This window comes from Tursiops truncatus, chromosome 10 (genome assembly GCF_011762595.2).
Source record: "Tursiops truncatus isolate mTurTru1 chromosome 10, mTurTru1.mat.Y, whole genome shotgun sequence".
Taxonomy (NCBI): domain Eukaryota; kingdom Metazoa; phylum Chordata; class Mammalia; order Artiodactyla; family Delphinidae; genus Tursiops; species Tursiops truncatus.
This window is the reverse complement of record NC_047043.1, coordinates 80,604,459-80,630,749: the sequence shown is the minus strand read 5'-3', so window position 1 is coordinate 80,630,749 and position 26,291 is coordinate 80,604,459. Positions and strand designations below refer to the sequence as shown.

The following is a 26,291-nucleotide window of genomic DNA, read 5'->3' as shown; positions in this document are numbered from 1 at the left end:
GTTAACACTATTACAAGAAATGTAATTTCTCCACCTCAGAATGTAAATGTGCACTTATGTTAGCAAACGTGGGGTCAGGCTGCTCGCCGCTTGAAAGCCAATAAAGAGGCAAGGTTGGTGGAAAAGAAAGTTTGCTTTACTTCCGAGGTGGGCAGCCCGGGGTGGGGGGCAGGGCAGCAGACTCGTGTCTAAAGGCCGTCTCCCTGCACTGACAATCAGTGGGCAGGAGCTTTTAAACAGGAGTTTTAAGGGTGTACAGATGGAGGGAGGGGGCTGCATGTAGAAACGGCACAGTCAGCTCTGACAGTCACCCTGAAAATGGTCTGATCAGCGTCATCTTGATTTTTTTAAGTACAGTTAGTCTTCAGTTCCAGGGTGACTTTGTTCCCATTTCTTTGAGGCCTGTTCTTGGAATTGTGGCAGCTTCTGTCATGGCTACAATCTAGTCATCATGTAGTTAACTTCTTCCACCTGGTGCGGGTTTCTGTATCTACAAACCAGCTCAAAGGATATGGCTTAGAATATTATCTGTAGCCACTGAGGAGGAGCTAAAGGTCCTTGACTTTGCTTAAGGACTAAACTATTATTATTTGGTCTTGTTTGACCCTTTTCCTTTGCTTTTTCTTCTCACTTCTCTGATTAAACTTATTCTTTGACTAAAGTTTTTCTACAGACAAAAGGCAGGCTGAGGGCATGGGGGGGCAGTGGAGGGAAGGACCACAGGGTTCTGCTCTGTTTCACTTACTCTATTATTTAAGAAAACTCATCCGTTGCACTACGTTATAATCTCCTTGAGAGAAGGCAATATACGTGTTTTGACTCATCACCATTTTCAGGTTTCTTTCAACAGTGCTGGCACAGAGCAGGTACTCAAAACGCATTTTGCTGAATGGATGAACAGATCAGACCTGGAGGGTAGGGGTTTTCCTTGGAGCACCTTGCTGAAGAGCAGGCTGATAAAACTTAACTACCAGCCGTGCGACAAATTCCAAGATGTTCAACATTCTCCCAGGCACTGGCAGATGAAAGCCTCAGAATCTCTGATCACCAGAAAAGGTGGCTCTCCCACTAGTCTAATGTCATTAATCTTTAATGCATGTTTCACTCCATCCATCCCACACTTAAGTTTCCATATTCTTCATTAATTCTGACATCAGCAGGCTGAATTCCTCTGACGCCCAAGGCACTAAAGCACTCCCTTCAAATACCAAAAGCACATTTTTTAAAAGCCCGGCATAATTTTTGCCCACAAGATTTTGTGTAACAAAATTACCAGTTAGCCTCTTGTACCATCCAAATAAACTGCCTACTAGTCATCACTTTAAGGGAGTAATTGACCATGCAAATACTGAGAGGCATAAAATTCTGCTGCCAAACAGAGACCTAGTTAAGGCCTCTTTGTTTCTCCTTGGGAGCAAACTCTTTTGTATTTTAATCATATTGTATCATTTGAATGAAACTTACAAAGTCCACTTAAGTTTTCTGTCCCTAGGACCATGCTCAATTTATTTGTTCTTCGCCATCTGGGATTAGCCTTTCTTCAGAGAGTTCACACAAAGCAGGCAGGATGTTAGAACTCCAGCTGGTTTTCCATATCTCTCCTTTAACCTGGGGGAGTCCAACCATGGCAGAGAATTCCCCGACTTATCTGAGCTGTGGATAAAGTCAGAGTGTTGGTAATGGGAAGTTCCTTAAATATCTTCCAAGTCCAAAGAAAGGTTAAGCAAGTGGATAAGGCAGCATCCATTAGGTAGGGTCCCAGCAGGAAATAAATGGCACAAATAGAATAATGAGGAGAGTTAATAAAGGGACTGTTTACAAAGGGTATAAGAAAACCATTAAAGGCTATAATAGTACCCTGATGTTAGTGCCAACACAGCTGTTCCCTTCCGTTAGCTGGAAGAGGCCAGGAAGGGGAACAGTTATGAGAACTTGGAAAGAAAGAGACATATGGAGAGGACCACCTCCCCGAGAGCTGTGATCTTTGGTCAAAGGGACAGCCAGTCCAGTGATCCCTTAAGGAGGGAGCCAAGGGAATAAAATGTCCCAGCTCCCTGTTCTTCCCTCTTCCCATATCCTGCCAGGTCTCTCCATCTGCTGTTCCCAACAGGACACCAGAAAATAAGGGAGTTCACCAAGGCTATCCACAGACCTTGGCCTCCTGAGAACAGAGCATGGTAAAAAAAGGAAAAAGTTGAGTGTACATTTGGAGGGTAAAACAGAAGATATCCAATACAGCAGGGATCAGAGGCCTCTAGGGAAGACTCACAAAAACACAGATTCCAGAAACACACTCCTCTCTTACTGAATCAAATCACAGCAAAATTCATAGGCACATGAATTTTGGAAAAACTGCATAGGCAATGATGATGTACACTTATGATTAAGATTATGTGGCATTTTTAGTCTAAAACCCTGATAGTAACCTTTATTTTACAGTTTGTTCGGGGGTTTTTTGCTTGTTTTTTTTTTTATACTTTATTGGAGTAAAATTACTTTACAGTGTGTGTTAGTTTCTGCTGTACAACAAAGTGAATCAGCTATATGTATACATGTATCCCCATATCCCCTCCCTCTTGAGCCTCCCACCCACCCTCCCTATCCCACCCCTCTAGATCGTCACAAAGCACCGAGCTGATCTCCCTGTGCTATGCAGCAGCTTCCCACTAGCCATCCATTTCACATTTGGTAGTGTACAGTTCTTACTCTCCCAGAAAAATTTTAAATCTTGGTGCTGCAAATTTGACTTTGTATCACAAAGAACAATTTTTAACGATTATCCCAAGCGATGGGGATATTAAGGAACCTAGGCTTTTAATCTGGGTACCTATCCACCCTGTTCACACTGGTATTGCTGCGCCAGTGGTTAAACTAAAAACTTCTTGGTTGGTAAATAGCCATTACCCTAAGCTCCCAAGTATCCAACCTCTACCCCAGCTGCCCAGCACTTCTTCAACCCAGCAACCAAAGCATTAACAGTTAGACAGATTCATACCCCAGCAACCAGCCTGACTAGATATTTTGAATACCACATCTCAGTTTTCAACAGAAGATTTGTTCTACTCTTCAACCATACTTTACCTTTTAACTAGGAATTCTAAATTGTAAACTTGGTAAATCTCTAGCAGAATTTTTTTCGAGAATTTTAAAAATTTTAACACAGTTCAAATCAGAGTGCGTGGTTCATTTTTTTAATTCAAGTGTAGTTGATTTACAATGTTGTGTTAGTTTCTGGTGTAGAGCAAAGTGATTCAGTTACATATATATATTCTTTTTAATATTCTTTTCCATTATGGTTTATTACAGGATATTGAATATAGTTCCCTGTGATATACAAGAGTACCTTGTTGTTAATCTATTCTATACATAATAATTTGCATCTGTCTAGCAGAATTATTAATGAACCCAATAGCCAAAGACCCTTACCAAAGAGACAAAGGGCTCTACTAATCAATCAGCTGGATGGTTTGCCCCCCAGTTAACAGCAGTGAATTATACGTCTTTTCCCTGTATCATTTTTCAACACCAAAATCCAATAACTGTTAACCTTGAGTCCAAGAATAATCTGAGGAGCATAAACCCAAGAAAATGGCATTTGCAGTCAGAATCCTGTGTTCAAATTCTGCTCTGTCACAACCAGCTTGTTGATCTTGATCAAGTTATTTAAACTCTAGGTCTCAGTTTCCTTATCACTTAAAGATCAAAAAAAGCAAAACAAAAAGCCTACTCACAATGTTTCTGGTCAAAGTACCCTTATTCAAACTAGACCTCATTTTGATTGTTTAGTGAGGAAGGACAAAGAAAAGAAGAAAACAAAAAAGTTAAAATGAGGAGGAAAAAATAGTGACAACACATTCCAATGTATAATCATATAAATAATAAGACACCTGCCACGTATGAAGCTATTATGTATCACCAAGCACACAGTGGTGGTTTTGCATACATATAATTCTCACCAAAGTCCTGGTAGGTAGTACTCATAAACCCACTGCACCAGAGGGGAGATTAAGCTCTGAAAACAACATGTTTAAGAGTACCCAACAGCAGACACCATTTCCCATCTCTGGTTTCTTGGACTCCCAAGAGATGCTCTGAACTGCTACTTATGACAGTCAAACATCAATGTACGGTCCCATGATTATAAACAAGACATTTAAAATTGCTTGCCAACTAATCACTTACATCTTACTTCAGAAAAAAAGAGAAAATGACTGAGTATTGTTTTTTTCTGAGAGACCCTTTTGAAACTGTAATGTAGAGAAAGGTACATTTTCTGAAGACCTCTGTATTTACCTGGATTGGCTAAATTCTAGATTTTTAATATGCCAGAAAGGGTTAGTCTTGTAAGTACTTTAGACAGCTATTTAAAAAAAAACAAAATTCCTCTTTCTGCAAGATTTTGTTTACATGTTTATTAATAGGATCGACATCAAAGGAACTCGTGTCTCAGGAATTCTACTTGTAACAAGAAAGCAGTTTCTCAGGAGACTGAAGGTTTAATCACATGGTTTTAGGTCCTTCCAACGCTTTTCCATCCCAACAGTAGGTAGATTTGATCTTCAATCCCCCATCACATCTGGGAAAATAGCCTCATGGTATCTAATAATGTACTACTTAGGAAAGGCCTCTATGGTGACAATAATAAAATACAGTTGACTGACTCTCAAGGATAAAATAAAAGGGAAGTTTTTAAAAATCAATGTTTTTCTGTTTATGAAAATACACTGGCTTTGTTTCCTATGTTTTAGAAATTGTAGAAAATATATCACAAAAACCCACTTTCATCTAATATAGGGCTCTAGAGGCCCCAAGAACTTCCTCCTAATGTCAGAAAATCCACCTAATAGCCACAGAAGGGGCACGTTACGACCACCCCGCTCTTCAGGGAGGTTTAGGAATCTGTCTAAAGTGGTAATTCTAATGACGGCCGCTTGTTAGAAAAGCAGGACCTGGAGATTCACTTCAACCTCCTGAATTAGAAACTTGGGGTTTTAAAAATGTTCTTCGTGTGATTCTGATTCAGGTTCAAGTTTAAGTGTCGTTGCTCTACACTAGATGTCTTAAATTTGCCTGATAAGCTGGAGAAACTGATCAGGCCCTGAAAATCCCTCCAAAACAAATTCTGTCTCAGTGGGTCTCAGATCGTGTTGCCAACTGAATTGTTTCCCCCCCAATATTCATACGTTGAATCCCTAACCTCCAAGTCCCTCAGAATGTGACTTTATTTAAAGATAGGGACTTTAAAGAAGTAATTAAGTAAAAATGAGGTTGTTAGGGTGTGTCCTAGTTCAATTTGATTGGTGAATAGGATGCACAGGGAGACACCAGGGATATATGAGCACAGAGAAAAGACCATGTATGAAGGCAACATGAAGGCAGCCATCTGCAAGACAAAGAGACCTCAGAAGAAACTAAACCCTGACAGTACCTTGATCTTGGACTTCAGGCCTCTAGAACAGTGAGAAATAAATTTCTTTTGTTTAAACCACCCCGTCTGTGATGTTTTGTTACAGCAAAGTATCTATATTTTCAATCAGAACTGCAGATAATTCTTCTAATCCAGCAAATTTGAGGAACTCTACCCTTCATCCTTTCCACTTAGATGTGATCCTCAAAACAGCAGCCTCAGCATCATCACAACCACTGAATCAGAATCTGCATTTTAACAAAACTTCCAGGAGATTTACATCCCTAGTAAAGTTTGAGAAGCACTGCCCTGTACCACAGCCTACGGTTACCATACATAGCAAATAAATACTTGCAATATTTGGGCCATACACACACACACATTTTATATATATATTTACACTAAAAAAATTCATTGTTTACCTGAAATTCATATTTACCTGGGCATCTTGTATTTTATCTTGTAATCCCACCATAGCTGCCTCTCCCAGGGTGCAGAAGGAAAAAGGATAGGTTCACCAGAATGTCAGGACAAGGTAGCCATAGACTCAACTTTGGTTTCTAAAAGCATCCTTTAGGATTGTGTGTTTCTTATCCCAAAATTGAATAATGTAACAACACTCAAAAGGACTGACATTTCCATTAGTTGAAAAAAGAGCAAATCTCAATGATCTTGTCTAATCTTCAGGTACTGAAATTTCTCACTGGAAACTTCTATATCAGTCTTCACTCTTAAAGCCGACAGCTTGTTTTCTGGAAGGCAGCCCTGAGTTCAGAGCTCCTCATGACCCAAGCAGCCTCCAAAACATTACATGGTTATCTCTTGCGGGGGTACCATATCTCTCAAGGTTAAAATGGCAGGTCATTTATTTTGAATGTTAGCACTGGAAATATTCTTGTAAATTTCTGAGCTTAACCTCATGGTATAGTGATAGTAGTCCTAACAATTACTATTTACACAGCAGTTACAAAACATTAGAGTAATTTACAAACATTCTTTCAAACCCCCAAAAGAGTAGGTACGATGACATTTTCATAGAAATAACACGGCTAACGTTAGTGATTAGTTACTATACGCTGGGCACCGTGCTAAAGTGCTGTACTATGTTACTCATTCCTCAAACTAATCCTCTAAAGTAGATATTATTTGCCTCATTGTGCAGATAAGACAAGTTATTTTCTCAACATTCGGAGACCTGATAAACAATTGAGCTGAGATTCAAACACAGGCAAAATATCTCCAAAGCTCTCACTGCTAAATAGTGATATCATATCACCTGATAGAGCAAGTGTCTCACATTCAAAGAACTGAATCCATTTCCCTGATGTCAGAACTGAAAATTGAACCAAAGCCTGTGCTTTTAAACATCACTTTTATGTGAACAAATTGGAAGCTTTAAGTGGCTAGGGGAGTAGACTGTGGGATGTTCCAATGACCAGTGACTCAGTCAGTACTAGCAGTCTGCTCTGAAAAGCTTCAGTTCAAAGATTTCCCTACCATGTCAACATGGCAGATGGAAAGGAGATAGCAAAGGCAGCAAGGTCACTTGGCAATCCACAGTTGACATAATTGATGAACTGGCTCTCCAGTTGGTGGTATTGTGTGGAAAAAGCAGAACTGGACAAAGAGTAAAAATCAAGAAAGGACACAGAAGTAGGTCATCAGTGCCTGGGGTCAAGGACTAACCTTTGCAGAGTATTGGAATATACGTATTAGAATATATTTAGCCATTCATTCAGTAAGCACACATTGAGTGCTCGCTATATGCCAAGCATTCATCTACCTTCTGTTAGTCAACCTCAGTTTCAATAAAAAGGTATTTCACATATATCTTTTTGACCATAATGGGAAATATTCCTTGCAAATCACTAAAGAGTAGTAACAACCTCTCTTACTCTAAGAACTTCTGAATTTACAATTCAGTAAGAGGTACTTTTTTAATTTAAGTTTTACACCACCATGTATTATACCTTGGCTCTACTACCTACTAGCAGTGTGAATCTTCGGAATTAACTTCTCTGAGCTCAATTTCCTCATCTATAAAACATGGGTACAAATACCTAGCTCATAGGTGGCTGGCAGGAATGAGTTGGTCAATGTGTATAAACTAGTAGGAAGGGTGTCTGGCACATAGTAATGGCTATAAAGTGTTACCTATTTCAGACAAGCAACCTGAGGTTCCCAGGTAAGATTTTTTCAAGCACGGTCCTGGACAACCTGAGTCAAAATCTCTTAGGGTTCCTGTTAAGGAAAGTAGATTCCTGGGCTTATCTACTTCATCAAAATTTCAGCTGGTTACTATGAGCCCGCTCTGCCCTCCAGGTGATTCTTATGTATGTAAATGTTTGAGAAGCTCTATCTTGGAGGATAAGGAGGCCATATCTTTGCCACCCAGAAGTGTGTAAGGCAGACAGGTCCAACAGAAAGGGCTCAGTCCCTTGCACATATCAGAGTACAAAATAGAATGGAATTTTAAGTGGTTTTTCCAAGGTAACAAGTTACCCTAGTAACAAGCAGAACCAGGATTTTGATGCACATTTGGGACTGTTTAGGTCTGCTTCCAGCCACCCCACCAGCAGGGACAGAAACGTACCCAGGAGAGACTCACCTGCCTCTGAAGTTGGAATCAAATGAAATCTCTCAAAACATCTTGTTTTCTCGTGTCGGACTTCAGGCCACCTTGTCCATTAAACCAGAGTGTTATTTCTGGCACTAATTTACAGTGGTCCCCCTTATTCTGAGGAAACTTTAGCGAACAGCAAACCCCTGAATCCCTGCTGGAAGGGCAAGACCTCCCCGGCAGCCTGCCAAAGTCAACCTTTACAATTCAGGCACCTGTCTACCAAGTAGAGCCTCACTTTGGAGCAGCCTGTATTCACACCAGGAGGGCTGCCTACAACCAGGATGGCCTTTTGGCCCAACAATTTCACTTCTGAGAACTTTCTTTAAGATGGGTTTTTTTTTAATGGTCAGCAGGCGAAAAGGTCAACCAACTCCGGCTCTTCAACAAATCAGCGTTAAAGGTGGGAAACAAAGGTGCTAGGGGCTGTTTTGGATTTAAAAACACCTAAGAGACAATAACAACCAAAGGTAATTAGGGTTCTTGATTGGGTTTTAATTTGAAAAAAAGATGTAAAAGATGTAAAAGACAATTTGGACAATTCAGAAATTTAAAAATAAATGTGTTAGATGATATTAGGGTATTACACTTAATTTTATTATATATGATAATGGTATAACAGTCTTGCAGGAAAATGTTCTTATTTTTATGAGACACACAATAGTATTAGAGTAAAATGTCATGATGGATGTGTTTATTTTTAAATACTCAAGAAAAACAGATCAACCAAACAAGGCAAATGTTAACAGGTTAAATACAGATGCTAGCCATTTATCTGTGTGCATTACACAATCCTTCCTAATTTTCTTTGGTTTGAAATTTTTCATTGTATAAAGTCAATTAAAAAATAAACTTGAATGGCACAGTTTGGGGCCAGCAAATCTACTTCTAGAAATTTGTAACTATTCATCTGCTTATTGAACAAATGTGCCAGACAGTAAGAAAATAATTAGGCAAGTATTCAGGTTGATTATTGGAGTGTTATGTATAATAGGTAAAAATTAATTTTTAAAAAAGGTAAGTATCCAACAATTATAATCTGTTAAACAAGCTCTAGTTCATGTATATAACGGGGAGGTGTGTATCTCATAAAGACAGGGATATAGGTGCCTCTTTCCAGAGTCATACGGAAATATGTTCAAGATAAAACTGTGTGAAAAAAGCAGATAAAAACAGCATGAGTGCTGTTTTTGTAAATGAGACCATTTTTATAAAAAGAATGATGTATTTATTTAATAATGATTTTACAAGCTAATGTGCATTGAGAACCAACTATTTTCCAGCCCCTGGGACACATTATAGAATTATTTCATAATTGTCAGCATTTTCCAGATTGGGATGTTGCAGTACAGAGAAGTGAAGTAACTTGCCCAAGATCATCCAGCTAAAAGAAAATTCAAACCCTGGTGTGTGGGATCTCCAAGCCCAAAGTTTTTATGCTCTGCACTGGGGCTCACCCAGACAGACAACAGGACTCAACACCAGCATATTTATTTATATGGACTCTGGACCTATGGTGGGATGATGGGTAATTGTTTTCCTGTTACATTTCCCTACAGCTTTTTTCTCTTTTTTTCTATAACATTATTACCTGGGCTCCTTTTATAAGTTCAGAAACAAATCATAAAAATGATAGGAAAAAATGCAACAATGTTCTGGGCCTACACATCCATCATCATCTGGCTATATGATGCTGTCTGCTTGCTCTGCTGCAACCCTGGGAAGCTGTTTCTAGTTGCTTGCTCTAAATTTCTCCCTCTGTTTACTCGTGCCTAGCTTAAACCCAGAACCCAATCTGTCTGATTTTATCAAGCCTTCTTGCCTCGATGAACTTCCCTTGTAATAATATCTTCCACCTGGCTGTGGATCATATTTTCCAAAGATGGCTATAATAACATTTCTCATCTCACGTTTTTTTTTTTAATATGTGACTTGTATGTGACTTTGCTACTCCCCCAGCAAGAGGTGGTGTCTATATGCCTTCTCTTGAACCTGGCAGAATTCTGTGACTGCCTTGATCAAAAGTATGATAGAAGTGATTCTATGTGACTTCCCAGAGTCAAACAATGAAAGACAATACAGATTCTACCTAATTCTTTCTCTTAAGGATGCTTGCATTTGGAACCCACGCAGGTCACATGAGGAGGTCATGTGTTGATGTTCTAGCTGACAATTCCAGCAGAAGTCTTAACCAAGAGCCAGCGTCACCCACCTGGCATATGAGTGAGGAAGTCTTTGAGGTGACTCCGGCCACAGCACTGTGTCACTGAAACTATGTGAGAGATCCAAGCATCCTTCAGAGAAAGTATCCTTGACTCCTTACATTCAACCATCAGCATACTCTAGTAGTTCCAGCCTCAGAACACATGCAGCACCCCATCGCTTCTCTCAGTCTCCTCTGGTCCAAGTTCCAGTCATCCCTCTCTGGCATTGGGGCAATAGTCCCAATGGCCTCCCTGCTCTGCCCTCACCTCCACATAAGTCTGTACACTGCAGAAGTGATCCTGCAATCATGCAACCGCATCATGTCACGCCTTTTCTCAAAATGCCCAATGGCTCCTCATTCCACTCGGAGCCAGTGCCGAAGTCCTTACAGTGAATAGCCGGGTGTATGTGTATGACCCGGCCTCTGTTACCTCTGCCATCTCACCTACTTCAATTCTCCCCTCTTGTTCACTCCTCTTCTGCCTGGCTGGCCCATTTACTCATCTTCCATCCTCCAGCCTTGGAGCCTTTACACTTGCTGTTCCCTCCACCTGCAAGACTTTTTCTCCAGTCATCTACCAGGCTCATGCCTGCCCCTCCTTAAAGCCTTTGCTCAAATAGTAGCCTTAACTGAGGCTTTTCTGGACCATCCTACTTAAAATTGCTCCATTCTTGCACCCCAGCATTTCCTACCCACCTCCCATAATTCACTCTCTCTATGGTGCTCATCCCCATCAGACATACTATATACGTCAATCTATTCTTTGTTTGTCAGTCTCCACCCGCCCCCGCTAGAGTGTAGCCTTCATGAGGACGGAGATCTCTGCCAGCTTTGTTTATTCCTAAAGTCACAGAATCGAGAATAGTACCTGGCATATAGTGAATGCTCACTAAATATTTATTGATCATGAATGAACACCTGACAAATGGTAAAAACTTAAAGTGTGGCTATTATCATACTATTAATTGGGGTTAAAAACCCAAGTTTTCTGACTCTGTGTCTACTATAGTAGGTTGAATAGTGGCTCCGAAAACAAATATGGGGGACTTCCCTGGCGGTCCAGTGGTTAAGACTCTGCACTTCCGCTGCAGGGGTCGCGGGTCTGATCCCTGGTTGGGGAGTTAAGATCTCATGTGCTGCAATACATGGGCAAAAAAAAAAAAAAATTAAATAAACCAAAACAAATATGACCAAGTCCTAAACCCCAGACATGAAAAGGTGACCTTATTTGGTAAAAGGATGTTTGTAGATGTATAACAGTTAAGAATCTCAGGATGAGATCAGCCTGAGTTTAGGGTACACCCTAAACAATGACAGATGTCCTTATCAGAAGAGGAGAAGATAATGAGAAGAGGGTGGCAGAGACTGGAGCAAGGCATCCACAAGCCAAGGAACCCGAAGGATTGCCACACGGCCACCAGAAGCTAGGAGGGAGGAATGGAATGGATTGTTTCTCAGAGCCTCCAGTAGGAACCAACCCCTTTAACACCTTGATCTTAGACTTCTAGCCTCCAGAACTGTGAAAGATTAAGTATCTGTCGTAAGCCATCAAGTCTGTGGTGATCTGTTATGGCTGCGCTAGGAAACTAACACATCCACTATAACCTGTCTCTCTGGACTCGAAACTGGTATGCAGTCTGGCTCAGCAATCTGGACTTGACCTTATTTGGCCAGCAGGCCTCCTCATGACTCCACACCCTTCCACATGGACAAATACACTGACACAGCCTCTGCTATAACCTGGGCACTGTTTTGGCTCCTTCCCTCACCAGCCCAGCCTAGCCTCTGGTCTTGACCCTTCCTAGCTTGTCCTGACCATGACACTGTGCTTCTGTGAGTTGGCTGATAAGGCCATCAGCCAACTCACCTGCCTGTATTTCCAATTCCTGTCTCCATACCTAAACAGACTGCGTACGATACAACATCCGAAGCCAGAACAACTGCCCTCCCAAGCCCCAGTCTGTCTTTGGGGCTGGCTAGGAATCTCCCAGGGCTCCACACCTGCTGGTGATCTCACTGCCCCTCAGAACCCATTGGCCAGACTGCATTAATCAAGTGCTGGAAGTGCCTTAGGTTCCTGTAACTTTTTCCAGCCTGATGTCTGCTGTGATGTTTAATTTATGTCATAAGAAATAAAAGAAGTGCACTCCTTCCTGCTTAAAATGTTTACATCAGCTGAGATCTGGCACTGTTGTTCCTGTGCCATGGAGACAGAGCATCAGGAGGAAGATTTTCTGTCTGAAACCAGAGAGGCTTAAACACATCCTCCTCCCAACAGATTGGAAGAGCATCATTTCAAATTTCCCAAAACCACTAGATAGATGAATACTCCCCTACACAGACAGGTAGCTACATTTCAAAATCCCTTTCTTCTAAACCTGCAAACAGGGATTGGCAGCTACACAGATGGATTTCAAAATGTCTTTTGCTCCCTGTTAATCAAGCTGCTATTCCCTCCCTCCCAACCCACCCTAATTTATCAAATTTTCTCTCAATCCAGGCAAGATGAAGTAGGGACACCCACCTCCTTCCCACAATTCTTTACACATCACTGAGAGGTAAGCCGTTCCTTCATAAAAATAAATAAATAAGCAAAACACTCATCAAAGGGAAATCTTTATCTCCTTGAAGGCTAAGAAAAATATTTTCCTGTTTGTGTTGAAGATTTTTCAGTCCAAAAAAGGAATTCCATTCAAGGGAACTAAGACTGGAGTATTGAGTACTTCCTACGCCCCCAGAAGAGTTCAGGAAAGGCCAGCTCCCCCTTGCATGTAAGCCCCTGAAGGACAAGGATTTTTATCTGTGCTCAGTGTAGCCTTAGTCCTTTGAATGGTCCTGGCCCATAGTAAGTGCTCTGTTAATACATGATGAATGTTGACTCCTAGGAAAGAAAGCAACTGGAGAGTCTGAGAGAAACTTCAAAAGGCATCCTAAAATTCCAAAGCAGCGAGGCCTCTTTGGGATTATCTAGTCTACACGTGAATTTTTATTACTGATCACAATAGCCAGCACTTCTTGTTGAGTGCCAGGCACTGGGCTGAGCATTGTAAATGTATTGCCTCACTTAATTCTATCGCTATTCTCATTATACATATGAGGAGATGAACGATCAGAGAGGGTAAATAACTAACCTAAGGTCACACAGCTGGTGAATGGCCAAGTCAGGATTCACACCTAGTTCTTCGAAGCCAGGGCCTGTACTCTATAGTTCTGTGCTATGTTGTCACCTTTTACAGTTCGGTAAACTGAAGCCAAGAAAGAGGAAGAGGCCACCTTAGTTTATAAAACTAAAAAGTGAAAGAACTTAAACTTGGCATTACTGGATCTCTAACCTAGGGTTCCTGGTGTATCACCACATTGCCTCTTACCACCAGTGAAATCAGGAATTTTAAAACTTCAGCTTTTCTCAGAAAAAGTGCTTTTTCATCTTGATACTCTTCCCCTGGTGTTGAGAAAGATATCTGTCTGGTGCCTTTAAAGAAGAAATTTTTTAAAAATCAAAAAATTCTTTGGCGAAAAAACAACATGTTTGATCACCAAAAGAAAAAAGACTGTTATTCACATAGAAAAAGTTAACTTGTTTAAAATATTAATATAGTGTTTACATACTGCCTTTCTTCCAGGAACTGAAAGAGTTTAATATAGCTCATTAATTCTTAGACTATTTCTGTGAGGGAAGAAAGCAAACATCATTATCTATATTTTAATACGAGGAAACTGAAGACTCAAGTGGAGAGTCGGGAAATACAGCAAATTCAGATTCTAAGCCAAATATGAAAGACAAGATCCTTTAGTCAAGCCGTATCTGGAATGTTCGCTGGATGTGGATCACTTCTCTGAAGTACGCTGATCTTTGGTGAGTAGTAGATTCCTTGAGAAGCCCTTGGAGTGATAGCATTAAACAGTAAAACCTGTGATTTATAGCATTTTTCTTGAAGTGAATATCAAAATAAGTGATTCTCAAGCTTGAACATGTGCTGGAATCACCAGGAGGCAGAAAGCTCATATCGCTGGGCCCCTGCCTCCAGAGCTTCTGATTCAGTAGATCTGAAGTAGGATCAAGATTCTGCCCTTCCACACTTGGACCACACTTGAGAACCCCCGCTCTAGAAAGGTGTGCCTTTGCAGAGGGTCCCCTAATAGTTCACCATTTAGATCTAGAAGGAAAGCTGTGAAGATGTGAATCCTGGCTCTGCTAATTTACATAATTAGTTCTTCTGTATTTCAGTTTTTCTTTTGAAAAGAAAAGTGATATGGAGATGGTGATAATAATAATTTAACACAGTGTGTGGCAGAGAGAGAGCATGCTCAATAATTGCTGGCTATCCTCATTTTCTCATGACTCAGGCTACAAGTGCTTAGCTATCTTCCTTGATGTTACAGAGCCCTCACTAACAAGGTATATAAATTAGGAAATATCCCTTCTAAGAAACTGGGCAGTCCTTAGGGAAATTAACATCAGGCAGAAATCTTCATTATGAAAATGATCATGAAACTTGTAGGTGCAGAAACTTTGATCAATGGGTACATTGCTTTAGGTTATAAACTTCCAAGACGTGTTTTTAAAAGTCCCATTAGCAAGGGTAGAGACCCTAACTTTGATACATTTCCAGAAAGTTAAGTAACAAATTATCAAATGTTAATGATGCTGGTGAGGATAACTATGTTTCATGGGGGTATATTCAGTAATACTTAAGTCTGAATTTTAATAGATTTTCCTCCACTCCTAGGTCACAGTTGTTCCCCACCTAGAAGAAAGGATGCTGTGTACCTGCTATATAATGGTATGCTGAAATTTTTACCCAAGTTTCCACAATTCTTCCAGAGAAATGGAGTATTTAGTACTATGTATTTAAATCAAATCACTTAAAATCTCCATTGCTTGAAAGCATAATGGGGGAATTATCCAAATAATTTATGCTAAATATTTATTTCTAGTATTATAGTTGATAGGTTTCATATTGTTCCTGGCATTTTATGCCTGTGAACAGGTAATACTGTGGATTTTTAAAAAGCTTGTCAGACAGTGCTAGTTCAACATCTCATAAATGTCCAATTCCACACCTCTCCCCAACTCACATCCTTCCCTAGCCTACAAGGATAGCTGCACACTCCAACCTGGGTCATTAAGGCAGGGCATCGATTTCACATCTTTGCACACAAATCGAATTCCCAAAGGAAAGTACATAAATTGATCCTAAATTATAATACACAGAGCTAATGTATCAATAGTAGACTTTAATGGCCCTTAATGAACAATACTCCAGGTATTCACACGCATTTGTAGTCCTCTCCCCTGGAACCTGGACCCACTTTGTGACCAACAGAATGTAGCAGAAATGATGATGTGTTTGCTTTGTGCTTGTCTTAAGAAAGCCTGTGGCTTCGGCTTCTGCACTCTGGGGGTAGCCTGCTATCAGGTCAGATCTGACTATCCTAAAACTGCCTTGCTGGGAGAAGTCCAACCTAATCACATGGATAGATGCATGTCGAAGAAAACTGAGGCCCCAGCCAGGATCCCCATTCAAGCTCCCGGCCAACACCCAGTACCGACTTGCCGGTGGTGTGACTGAGGCCATCTCGCAAGTAGAGTCTAGAGCCCCAGTGGAGCAGCCCAGCTGTGATGTGGGAGCAAATAAATGAAATGGTTTTTGTTTGAGCCACTGAGTTTGGTGTATTCCATTAAGCAGTAACAGATAACTGAAAACGCTAACTCGAAGAATGGTCCCGTACTGCTCAGCATGTGTGTGCTGTGTAAAACTTCATCTTGATACAGCCTTCTCCAGCCCACAGCATCACCTTCTGGTGCTTTGTATAATGTATTGATTTCAAATGAGCAATTATGCATACATTATTTGATACCAGTTTCTAATAACAGTTTTCTTTTACTATTCTGTTCTCACCCCTTTTGGTTTGATATATTTGTATCAGGAAGAAACCCAAGAGGAGTTCTCTTGTTATCAGATTCTGACAGTCCAATAATCCAGGCCTGGAATTTAATTATTTCTCACATTCATTTTTATCATGGGAGCATCAGAAAAAAACCCAAATGGTCAAATATACAAAGGTCATGACTTAATTAACGCAAGGGTTTCAGTGCGTTGAAAACTGCACACACCTCAGTGCATTTGCGGGCTGGTGACAAAAAGAACTGACTCTAAAGTGGCCCATTCCATCCTTCAGCCTTACATCACCTGCCGTGGCACAGCTGCACATTTTGGTAGGTTATGGGGACAACTGTGTACAGCCAAAATTTCTAACATTTCATATGGAATGCCATTCACTTCCACCCTTAGTCTTTCCAAAATGAGAGAAAGCACACAAAATCCAAATGTCTAGATCAGCAAACCGTCGCTAGGAAAATATTTTGTAAAATCTAATTTTGTTGTCTTTTAACTCCTGAGGAAATACTCATACATATCCAGTTGTGACAACCAGAGACTTCCTTTACAAGGGTCTTAATTCTCTATGGAACCATTTCCCCAGATTTCACATCCCCTCTAAATCTTTCTTCTCTCCAGAGAATGGCAGGTGGTTATATCAACTGTTTGCTAACTAAATCCTGCAACTAGGGAGACTGAAATATGTATTAAGGTTTTGTGTTTACCTTTGCAACAGTGGGGTTTTTCAAAACTTCTGCAAACAGATACTCTGACCTCATGAAAGGTTTCACGGGAATTGAATACGGAGAGGCATACACCTACAAGGGAAATGAACCGCACTGTTTGCATAGCACATTTGTCTTCTGCTGCCTATAGGGAGGTGGGCAGGGGGGAAGTATGCTGGGTAGAGACTCAGACAACTTGCACTTGGACTGAAATTGATTCCATAGCTTCCTGGGCAAATTATTGCTATAGGATCCTCAGTTTCCCCATCTGTAAAAAGAGACTAGGACTACCTCCCCATGAATGAAGCAAAGTCAACAAGATGTTTAAGAAAGCACACTGACATGTGCTCTACAAAGAGCTGAGATGATCATTACCAGTATTATTTTAACATTCTTAATTTCCTCTAAATTTTAAGAGAAGCCACCATTTGTTGACTACTGATGATGCACGTTTTGAATGGGAACATCTTTTCTTGCAATAGCAATTGTATGATTGTGGACAAGTTGTGGTTTCCTCCCTAAGGCTTTGTTTCCTCCTCACCTGATGTGAAGGAGCTGTCTTGAGGATTGAATGAAATGAACTCAGAGTAGATCACTGACTACTTTAGCACTCTACCCTGGGTACCAACACTGATCCAAGAGTCTGAGCGCTTCAGCCAGGGCTTCATCACCACAGAAGACTCCCCTACTGTTTTGTTCTTTTGGCATCTAGGTCCCAACAAGGAGCAGCTGCTGTTGATGCCCCACCCTGCCCCATATCCCCTCCACCCAGCTCTGAGTTGATCTGACACTACAGCAGACAATTCGTGGCTCGTTGGTCATCTCCCATCTCTCTCTTGTCTTTCTACTTTGCCTCCTGGGACTTTCTTTGGAGCCCAGGAGCTCACTTAGCCCATGCATAGGGAAAAGCCTCAACCAATGATGTATAGAAGTTGGTGGATAAATAGCCCAGCTTCTCACTGAGGCTCCTCTAACCTGCTTTCTAGAAGATTCTTCCAACAGTGGTCAGGAAGATTGAGACTCAGCTGTTTATAGCTGTAATCTGCTCATTAACACTTCTTTTAATGGGCTTTCCTCCATCCCCTCTCTCTTTCCTATTCCTTCCCTTGAGCTTCTAGGGATTACTCCCCAAATAAACAAACTAACCAAAAACCATGTTTCCAGGTTTCAAGGGAGATCCAAAACTAAGAAACTACCCAAAGCCTGGAGTGAGCAGCCTGATTTACCAAGTCTGTCATTAGCCCATGCCTGAGCTGTAAGGCAGACTGGAAACTTGAGTGCCTGGCATTTTCAGCTTCTATAGCGAGAGTAATCATGTCTGTTCTACCTCCGTGGCATCCTTATTTTCTATATTTTCTGAGCAGCTGAAATCTTTTTAGATACTTATACTAAAAAATTTTAAAATGTCTGCTACCAAGTATTTCTTTTATCAACAGAAGGAAGTATGCCTAGCTTCATATTCCTCTGGCATGTAAAGATATTGTGAAAACTTAAACATCATTTTTATTTCTACTGCTGTGGTTCTAAAAATTTGTTCACGAGCTCTTATAGTCCCTAGTCTCCCTGCTGTATCCACGTGAGATGTCCGGGGCCTTTATTATCTGATGTTGGATTCAACCAGCAGACCCCCTATGTGCTAACACAAAGACTAGAAGAACAAAGGAGATACTGCCCTGCCATTAGCCCTCAACTTGCCTACAATCAAGTTAAGGAGACAATCGTGGGAATAAATAGCTCTGAATCAATGTAGACCCTAGCTAAGGCTCTCAGGTAGCTACAAAAGGCAGGAAACTGGAAAAAAGGATTTGTTTCCAATGAAAGGAACAGAAAAATCTTGGGCATTCAGCCATGAACAGACTCTGTGACACCTCTCAGAGGTGGGCAACGTTGACGGCAAAAGTATAAGCACTAATCTGAAAACATGCAAAAGGTATTTTTTAGGCCCTGTCAACCATCTCTAGCTGCAAGAGCGTTTATGTGAGTGACATAGTTTGTCGTGGATTTACAGGGAGTTCCTCCGGGCAATTGTGCCAAGCAGTTAGCCAAGTACATCTGTGATTTAGGTCAGGGCCAGTTCCAGAAGGGAAGTGGCCCTGCCCTGGGCAGTGTTGAGGCTCTGGTAGGACAGGGAGTTTATTCAGGAGATTTGCACTGATGGTCATACCCCATGTATTTTCTTCATGCTTGGGGTAAGGCAGTGTTTTGATTCATAAAGGTAAGGTTGGTTCATCTTGGGGAAGTGATGCTTTCTCTTTCTTAATAGCCACAGCTTACAAGCACAATGTCAGGACCTGTTTTCATATAATACTTTTGCAACCCTTGCATTTGCATTCCCAGTCCTAGTGCACCGTCATGTATCCAGTCAGCTGGAAATTCATAGGGATTCTATCCCTACGATACCCATTCTCTCCCAGCCATTGCTAGCTTCACCTCCCTCATTTTAGTGTTGGTGGACCATATCTGTACTTTTGCCATCTGGTCTCCCTGTGTCTAAATACCAGTTTTTTCTTTCCAATCCAGCCATCATTCCTTTGTTGAGGTTCTTTCTGAAGCCTACTTTGAGCAATGTAATGGTGTGATTAAGAGAATGGGCTCTGGTATAGACAGACAGAGTTGACTCTGTAGATTAAAAGACGGTAATGGGGGTGTTGACCTACATCCAGGGTTGGCAAATAAAGTTTTATTGGAACAAATCCACTCATTCATTTACACGTCATCTATGACTGTTTTCCTCTACAAGGGCAGAGTTGAGTAGCTGTAACAGGGATTGTATCGTCAACAAAGTCTAAAATATTTACCATATGATCCTTAACAGAAAAAGTTCACAGATTCCTGATCTAATCACAGAAGCGCTGGAAGGACTATATAAATACATGAAAATACTAACGTACCTGAAACACTGTAAATGCTTAGTAAATGTAAGCTATTATCATTATCATTACTTTAGACTCTCTATTCACTGACCTCCATGTAATCAATTCACCCAATTAACCAGTGCTCTCCATGTCTTCTGTATTATATAATGACTGATGCTCAGGGCATACCAAAAGTGCTCAGCTAGCAGATTGCTCCTTACCAAAAACTACATTGTCCTGGAGGAAAGGAACTTGAGAACTACAACATTTAATCTTTATACACCCTAGTTTGTCCCATATTTTCAGCTGTCTATGAGGTAGTTCTGCTTCAATGTCCAATCTTCAATACATAGGCCTCAAAGTATATTCTTTTATCGTCTCTTCCACATGGGCTTTCCCTCCTGAATTCCAAATTTCTATCAAATGCACTACTATTAATGCAGTCTGGAATGAAGCTTAAAGAGTTAGAGAATGCTGGAACTCACAAAATGTAGAATTATAAGCCAGAAGAAAATCCCATAGTTCAGCTGTTTTGTTTCTTACAAATCAGGAAGTTCCGTTCCTTCATTTAGTGCATCTAGGTGTAGCCAAGTTGGATTTATTCTTCTTTTTAAGTGTTTCTTTTTCATATCCATTTATGTACTTCCATGTGTACTGGCCTCTTTCATGCAAAGATTCATTCCTTTATCCACTTGCTTCATCATTCATTTATTTCTCTGCTATTTACTGAGCATTATTAAGTGGCATGTATTGAGTGAGGCACTGGGGATCTCATAGTGAATAAGACCCAACACCTTCCCTGAAAAGTTATAATAACTACTATGAAAACTAAATTTTTGTTAGGAATAATGAAAAAAAGTAAATTCTTTTTTTTTTCTGGTACACGGGCCTCTCACTGTTGTGGTCTCTCCCGTTGTGGAGCACAGGCTCCGGACGCACAGGCTCAGCGGCCATGGCTCACGGGCCCAGCCGCTCCGCGGCATGTGGGATCTTCCCCGACCGGGGCACGAACCCGTGTCCCCTGCATCGACAGGCGGACTCTCAACCACTGTGCCACCAGGGAAGCCCTAAAGCAAGTAAATTCTAAAACCAGTAATCAGGCAGAGTGTTCATTCGCTTTTTCTCCTCTCTAGCCCTGGAATTCAGATTTTGGGGGGTTCCATATGCTTTACATTGGTTAGGATATGTTTATTTGTCTCTACTTAGACATAGCCTGTGGGGAAACGGATCTTCTACTTGTACCACGAGCTTCTCACGGTTCATCTTAAAAAGCGTCACTGGTGGTTTACTTTTATCCAATGGTTTTCAAAGAATAAACTGTAGATTTCCTGGTATTCTACACTGCTTCTTTGAATAACACCTCAGGGTGGATAGGAATGAAAGTGAGTAGATAGACTTCTCCCTTCAACCACAGTAACCTTTTATTAATCATGATGTATTCACTACTTATAATAGCTTGAAGAATGGGGCTTCATAATTTTTCCAAAAAAATGTTTTTAATAATTAAATCTCCTATTTATAATAAAAATTCATTTTTCATTCCAAATTTCTCTAAAGTAATCCAAATTCAATAAGGAAAGTGATAATAGGGAATTATATTCAATATTTTATAATAACCTATAAGGGAAATGAATCTGAAAAAGAATATATATATATATTATGTATATTAAGAATACATATATATAAACTGAATCACTGTGCTGTATACCTGAAACTAACACAACATTGTAAACCAACTATACTTCAAGAAAAAAAAAGAAAGAAAAGTGGTAACACAAGGTCTTCTATGAGCACTTGCAATGTGCTTTTTAATCCTCTCAACAACAATATGCAGTAGGTATTGTAATTATGCCTCTGTATTCAGGTGAGTAAGTTTAGAGTCAGAGAGGTGAAGCCACTTTCCCTGAGTCCCATAGGTAGTAGGGGAGAGCCAAGAAATAAATCCCAACATGTTTGACTCAACACTATTCCCTTTAATCACCCTGCTCTCCTGCCTCCTGTAGTCTATATACTGTTTTCCCCCTTTTCACCACTCCGCACTATTGTTCACTCCTTTTATTTTTTTTCTTTTCTTTTTTTATTTTTCTTTTGAAATAGCAGATGCAACAGTCCCTGGTTTTCATTTACTTTTTTTAACTTGCTTATTTGTATTTGGGTTTTTGTGGGGTTTTTTAATTAAAGACTTTAAATATATTTGCATGCCTCTTTGGTCCCATCCTTCACCAGTCTGTCCCACACACTTGTCAGATTATTCCACCCCAAATACCATTTTTTAAATTTCTTTGCAATATTTTATTAAAGTCCTCTAATTCTTCCTACTTCGTCCACTGGCATTATTCAAAATGTGTTCCTCAAGATGTTGGCAGATATTCTACTTAAAGGAAAAAAAATACTTGGTAATACTTGGAATTTCAGTTTGCTTTTCTTGGAGGAGAAAGAAAAGAGAGAAGAATTTAAAAAAACATTGTAATTCCATAAAGAAATTTGGGGAAATGCCTTTTGGAAAAAAATAACTTTTTCTTCTGAATCAACTAGACATCTTTGTTTTTATGGCTGAGGTTTTGTGAAGAACACTTCTGGAATCATCAAACTAAAATGTTACTATATTTGTTATTTAAAATAATTAAGAAGCTTAAAATGTTACATGTTACAGCCTAAGCATTTTCTTGGAAGCTAACAATTTAGTATCAAAGAGATATGTTTCTTCCATTATTATCCAAGTTAATGTTGTACTCATTCAGTGTGGTAGGAAAAAGAAAAGAGGAAAAAAATCCTACAAGCAAAGAATAATTTTATGAGAGCAATGGTGTTAACCATTAAAACTTCAAAATAATAGTAATTTGAGACCATGTGCTAAAGACGGTGGAGCCACAACATGGAAAAGTCAAAAGCCACCTCCCCAAACACACTCCTTAGACTGAGGTGAGTGAGAAAGAAACTTTTTTGTATTAAATCACTGAACTGTTGAGGCTGTCTGCCACTGCAGCTAACATTACTTACTTTGACAGAAACCAAGGCCCAGAAATGTGGCAATATGTTTAAGGTTCCACAGTGAATTAAGGGCATAGCAGTTCAGTACTCTTTCTACCCAATGATACTGTTCTATTCACAGGAGACTTCATCATTTTCTCTCTCTTATTTTTAAAAACTAACTCATGAAAGGTTTGTAAGTAATCATTTGTTTCCTTTCATACCTTACATCAGGTAAATGTAAAAACTTGACTGTACCAGCATGACATTAAACCAAGTCATTATTTCATAAAATTGCAGTGGCAACTACTCCAAAACATTTAAAGCAGCTCTATAATACAGCACATTCAGATAAATGAAGAGACATCGCTTAAATTTTCTACACTCACCCAGTAACAGGAGAGGACAACCTGGCATGACACAGTCAAAAGGTTCCAAAGTCTTACGGTAAAAGAAATTAATGTACTTTAGACAATTCTCTCTCCTCCTTCACACCATTTTTGTCTACTCCAAATTTAATTATATGGGTGTTTCTTACTTTAACAATCCCACAATGTAGGGCATAGTGTCTTTAAACACAGTCCTAAATAGAAACCCTAATAAATCAGGTTTTTTTGGATCAGAGCCCTGTGTACTGCATAAATTGGAATGGAAGATAAATGATTCTGCAAAGGGACGTTCACCTAAATATTTTTATCCTCAGTAACAATGATAGTCCCCTACCTGGTTTGTAGGAATATAATGGAATCTCCGGGGAAGCTGGAAGGGCAAGATGTCAGTCAGTGAAGTCAGGCCCTTCCTATTGAATAGCCATGCCTAGACTAATCTTGACCAAGAGTCAAGGCTCTCAAAAGCAAAAGACTGAGCAATGAAGTCATTAAGAACCTTTTCCTTTCTTTCTTTTCTAGGTGAGGCTAAGACTGAATAAAAACTTAGAAATTCATATCTACGCAGGGAAAAGTCAGTAAACAAAAGGCAAGAGCAGGGACACAAGAGGTCAGGATGGACAAGGCGACGCACAGACTTTAGGCCCAAGAGACTGATGATATAAAGGAGAGGGAAAGATGCTCATGGGGGCAAAACTTAGGACTTTAACTTTGAAAACCTAGGTTCAAAACCTATTCTACTACAATCAGGCTTTTAAGAAATCACCTTTCGAAGACGATTTCTTCACATATATTATGGGAATACAGAATTGTGTCTGACTGGAGTTTATCTTATGCAAATTCAAATGTAAGAGCCCAGCAAAGAGAGAGAAACAATTTAATTAGTGCAAGAGTCTTGCTAACCATTAATGGCAATGGCTGTGTATTCTGGGGGCCTGGACCATTGTTCCTGCATCCTGTGTGCCTCTCAGGATGTATGCTAGACTGTAAGCCTCAGGAGGTCAAGAATTTATCTCTCTGGTTCATCACTGTAGTTCCAGTATCTCGAATAATATCTGTCATGTAGGAGGCCATAAAATCTATAGAAGGAATGAAGGAAGGGAGAAGGGGAGGAAAAGAAAAAGGAAGGAAGAAATAGTGAGCAACTTGCTGTATTGCATGACCCCAAAGAGAAGCCATCCACTTTACCAGCTGTAAGTGGAACAGACACCAATGAATTATAATATTTGTGGGAAAACTAGCTGTATTGGACTTTCTGAAAGAATTCTCATGGGTAACTTTGACTACACACAAGATTCTGCCTCTGTACTTTAGAACCCAACTGCCAAATAAGATGCAACTCTACTATAATAATAATCGTAACAATGCTTGCATAACCTAACTTACCAGGCTTATATAAGAACACAGCAAGATTAAAATACGGAATGGTATTCTGCATAATAACGTTGTAGTAGGCAAATGCCAGGTAAAAATAATTTGTATCATTATCTGACTTTACCTACTAGTTACATGCTCTTGTATCAAACTCTGTGGTATACCACAACTACTATATACAGCTTCTGTAGTTATCTGGCAAAAGGAATCTCCGCACTTGAAATACTGGTGATGATGATACACAAAGGACAGGAAAATTAGCCAAGGAAGGAAATATCCGCTACTCATCCCATCAACCAACTTAGCCTTGTAGCGCTATTGACATTCCCTTCTCGACTCTGTGGGGTTTGTCAATAGAGATGCTCACAAACAATTAAAAGCTGTTGCTACCATTGTGAAGCTTGTAAGCATGTATTCATTACTATTTGTGAGGTGTCTGATAATCTACAGACAACTCAATTGGTCTAAAATCACTGCTAAAATCATGCGGGCTCGTGGTGAAGGGAGCCACCTGTGTCTAGACACACCTAAGTTCAAGCTCAGGTTCTCCACTTATTTATCATATGACTTTGTGTTTTTTTTTCTCAACTGCACAATAACATGCCCACTATATGCACCTCAAACTTGATAGGTCCTCAACAGAGCTCTTCAGTTCTCATTCTAATGCTTGTACTGTAGTCCTGTCCATGCGTATGGCATCCTTCTACCCCCAAGTGATTAGGACAAAAGCTGAAGTGTCATCATTGATGCCTTCCTTCCCTTTACTCTCTTCTAACATCCAAACATCACCAAGTTCTGTCAGTTCTTCTTCCAAAATACATTTCCTTTCTAACCACTTCTCTCCTTCTCCCCATCACACACTACTATAACATTTTTGAACTTCAATTGTTCCCTAACTTGGTTTATTTTCCTCTCTTAGCCCTTATCATAATGATTCTTTTAAAACCTCAAATCAGAGCATGCCACTACCTTGCTCAAAGCATTTCATTGGTTTTCCCTTCCATCTCCATCAGTATAAAATTCAATTTCCATACCACACCCTACCAAAAGATTTTGCGTATTCTAACGATCACCTTCCTCTGTGAGCTCATCTTCTCCCCTTTCTCCATCACTCACTACTGTCCAGGTAGACTATTCTTCTGTTACTCACAAACAGCTGAAGACTGTCATTATTGTTCTTCCTTCTGTCTACAATGCTCCCCTGGGCATTTGTCAACACTCTCATCCTTCAGGGCTCAGTCACCTCCTCAGAAAGGCTTTCCCTGACAAACTTCACTACAAGTCTCCTGCTCCTTTGTTGATCTCGATAATCCCAAACTTTCTAGAAACTACCACAGTCTATAATTATCTTCTTTATCTATTTAATACTTTTCTCGTACACTAGGAAGTAACTTTCATGAGATCAGAGAACTTGTCATGACTCCATGCTAGCATGTGACACATAGAATGTGCTCAGTAAATATTTTTTGACTGCTAGAATGAATGGTGGAAGAGAGAAAGGAGAAACTGACTGAGCTGTACATATTGAAGGCTGGTATTCTCAAAGGTAACTTTGAGCACTTCCCTGGTGGCGCAGTGGTTGAGAGTCCGCCTGCTGATGCAGGGGACACGGGTTCGCACCCCCGTCCGGGAAGATCCCATATGCCGCGGAGCGGCTGGGCCCGTGAGCCATGGCCGCTGAGCCTGCGCGTCCGGAGCCTGTGCCCCTCAACGGGAGAGGCCGCAACGGTGAGAGGCCCGTGTACCAGTAAAAAAAAAAAAGGTAACTTTGACTATATACAATTTTACCCCTGTATATTTAGAACACATCTCCTAAGTAAGATATACTACTACTGCAATCTTTTCTGTGTAACCTGTTATTAGGCT

The 26,291-nt window shown here is 40.3% G+C and overlaps 1 protein-coding gene and 1 long non-coding RNA gene across 3 annotated transcripts in view; one reads left to right on the top strand and one right to left on the bottom strand.

The window, feature by feature from the left end:
* The window catches only part of TAFA1 (TAFA chemokine like family member 1), a 769,514-nt gene that overhangs the window by 581,848 nt on the left and 161,375 nt on the right, over window positions 1-26,291 (bottom strand). The gene's annotated exons all lie outside the window — the stretch shown is intronic.
* LOC141279656 (uncharacterized) lies at window positions 12,732-15,876 on the top strand. Its single transcript, XR_012334240.1, has 4 exons — window positions 12,732-12,791; window positions 13,857-14,089; window positions 14,964-15,017; window positions 15,606-15,876. It is a non-coding gene; the product is annotated as an uncharacterized lncRNA (long non-coding RNA).